Here is a 3449-nt window from a genome sequence, read left to right on the forward strand (position 1 = left end):
GAGCGGGGGGGGGGGGGGGGGAGAACTCCCAGCCTGGCCAGGGGAAGAGTCCCACAACTGGGGACTCGTCCACCAGGAAAGCGCTGACATTCTCCTATCTCCACGAATGGGGCGCGCACGGGCGCTTTAGGGCGGATCGTCAGAGACCGGGGGGTTGGGGAGGTTGGGAGTCTACCCGAAATACCCTCCCGCCCTCTCTTGGGCCAGAAACCCCACGTTTTTATTTATTAAAGTCCTTGGATCCCCGTCAAAATGCAAGTCCCGTTCTATCCCACCCCCATCCCACCGACAGTCAGCTCGGCCTCCCAAGAAAAGCAGGGCTCCCCGGGGCGTGATGGGACAGGAGCCGGGAATCCGGGGAAGCCAGAGATTGAGCCTGCAACCTAGGTACATGCCCTTGATCAGAATCAACCCGGATCTTGCAGTGGGCAGGCCGAGGCTCTATCCACTGAGCCAAACTGGTTAGGGCAGGATATGACATTTCTTAGCCCTCCAGAAGCAGACCTTCATTTTTTCCCACCAGGTGTAGATGGAAAAACCCTAGATCACCTTTTTGGATTCTTATTAACAAGTTACTAAGAATATTACCAGTGGCATACAGGGAGGTCCCGGGCAACTAGTCCCCCTCGGTCAGGGCCTCCCGAGAAACTTGCATACGGCTCCCCCTGCCTGGGCCGCCGTTTCTCTTCCTCGAACATGCAGGTGTCCGGCTGAGCTTCTCTAAATTCACTGCCAAGTCCCGATTCCAGATCCTTCCTTGCCCTCCCCCTGCCAGGGGCCCTCAGGCGCTTCTTCCTCTTTCCCCGAACCCCGTGGCCCTGCCCACCCCACTCCGGGACCCCAGTTTCTGCCTGGGTGCTGCACGCTGAGCTCTGTGCCCGGCGGGTGCAGCGCCGTTTCCTGGGGTGGGAGAGGAAATGCTCGGGCTGCCGCCGGCCGCTGGTCCGGGGCTTGCCCCGCACAGAAAAATAACTTCCAGTGCGAGCGGTGGGAGGGAGGCAAGCCGTGGGTCCACCGGGGTGGGCACTGCACCGGTGCCAAGGCTGGCCCGCAGGGCGGTGCCGAAGGAGCGGCTGAGCGGGGAGGGAGTGTACACCCCTGACCTGGGCTGCGGGGAACCGGCCCCCACCCCCTCCAGCATCAGCCAGCCTCATCGGTGCGGTTCCCCAAACACACTGCGTGGCTTCTGGCCCTCGCGCCTTTGCAACAATGCCGGGCTGCAGCCTGGCTCCCCACCGTTCCTCCTCCAGGCCTCCTTTAAGACTGAGTTCAGCTCTAGCCGGTTTGGCTCAGTGGATAGAGCGTCAGCCTGCGGGCTCAAAGGTCCCAGGTTCCATTCTGGTCAAGGGCATGTACCTTGGTTGCGGGCACATCCCCAGTGGGGTGTGTGCAGGAGGCAGCTGATCGATATTTCTCATCGATGTTTCTAACTCTCTATCCCTCTCCCTTCCTCTCTGTAAAAAGTCATTAAAATATATATTTAAAAAAAAAAAAAAGACTGAGTTCAGCCACAGTGGCTCCAGTCGCCCGGCTCACTCCCCCTCCCCCTTCGCCCCTGAGGGTGTCAACCTGGGCTGGGCTCCTTTTGTGCTTGTCCTAGCTGCACCCACCACATCCTGGCACCCCTGGGTGGGTGGTATCATGTGTGCCCTGGTCTGCCCCCACTACCTCCACCCCCCTTCCGCACTGGCACCTGCAGAGTGGAATCGGCTGGCCATGAAGTAGGACACCAACTGCAAACCCCACCCAGCACCCAGCTCCGCGGGCTCCTCTCCACCTCACTCCGCGGGGTGGGGTCTGGGGTGTGGAAACTTTTCTGTGCGTCCGGGTGGGAAGCTGTGGGGACAGAGGAGGTCCCAGTTCATGGCTCTGCTCTGGGCACATGTAGGAACACTCCAGATGGGCAGTGTGCCTGGGGGTCTGGGGTCTGGGGGAAGCAGCTCAGTTCTCTCCTTGGCTAACTGGGAAAAGTGGGTATCATCCTGAGAAAGTCTCTAACGCCCTCCTCCCACCCCGCCCAAAGAGGGAGAGGGGGGAGCTGGAGGACTAGCTGAGGGGGGAGGGAGGGGCAAGGGCTTGGCTTCTCCACCTTCTCTTCTTTCCTTCCCAAGCTGCTCCTTTTCTGCCTTCCTTGCTCCAGGGCCACCTCCCCTCCTCCTCTCCCAGCGGCGAAAGCTCCTAAGTGGGTCACTGTGCTGGGGAGAGTCGGGGCCCTTCCGCCGCCCGCGGGCCCTGGCGGTTAGCCGGTGGAAACAATTGCTCTCCCCTCTTGCAATGTTTCCATTGCTGCGTCCCCCAGCTTCCACGCTCGCCCCACCGGCTCCAGAAGAGAACTGCCCAGATCCCCTCAGAAAGTTGCGCGGGGTGGAGAATGGGGGGAAGGGGGAGGAGGGAGGGGGGAGGGAGAGGGCTTCCCACCTGCAAGGCCACAGTTTATAAAATGTGCGGGTAAAAACCTTAAAAGCTTTATGGTTGACTTGAAATTACATCATGGCTCCTCAGCCAGCACCCACTACAGAATGAAATATTTTGTGTAAAATATATGTATATATATTTCCACTGACTTTTTTATTTGGGGTAAACTGTTTCAAGACAAACTCTGAATCTCTCTCTCTCTCTCTCTCTCTCTCTCTCTCTCTCTCTCACACACACACACACACACACAGACAGACACACACAGAGAAGATGAAAGAAATGAGCCTTTTGACAGGTTTATTTTATTTTGTCTCATGACACTTTTGCCAGAGCCTTAACTGTAAATACAACAGGACTCAGGATGGCTCATGAACAAAAAGAGTGGAGGCTCATTTGGTTGTTGAAATAGTGCACGCCCAGGAGCACATGAAAGTGTGCGCATATTTTTTTAAAGGTTTCATACTAAGTTAGTCTTCCCCCTCTGCTTTCTGGAAAACTTACAGAGCTGGTGGCTGGTGAGTACGGGCCAAACCTGGACTTCCTCTTGCACAGATGTGAGCAGGGAAAAGCATTGCTCAGCTAGCCCCACTGGGGCAGGACTTTCCAAAACTGGGGTAATTCTTTATAGAAATGTGAGCACTGAATTTATATTTTTAATAATAAGAATTTTAATTTAAAAAGAACTGGAAGAAAACTTACATGTATATCCATCTTAAAGTGAGTGAAGTGGCTGCATATTTTTCTTCTTCTTTTGGTTTGGTTTTTCTTTTTTGTAGAAGAGATTTGAGATGGTACTCTATTCTAATCAAAAATAATCTCTTGCCCCAGCTGGTTTGGCTCAGTGGATAGAGCGGCCTGTGGACAGAGGAGTCTCAGGTTTGATTCCGATCGGTTGAGGGCACGTACCTGGGTTGTGGGCTTGATCCCCATCCCGTGTAGGAGTCCACCAGTCAATGTCTCTCACATCTGTGTTTCTATTTCCTCTCTCTTCCTCCCTCCCTCCCTGGCACTCTCTCTGAAGCAATGGAAAAAGT

The sequence above is a fragment of the Myotis davidii genome, unplaced genomic scaffold (assembly GCF_000327345.1).
Source record: "Myotis davidii unplaced genomic scaffold, ASM32734v1 scaffold339, whole genome shotgun sequence".
Lineage (NCBI taxonomy): Eukaryota > Metazoa > Chordata > Mammalia > Chiroptera > Vespertilionidae > Myotis > Myotis davidii.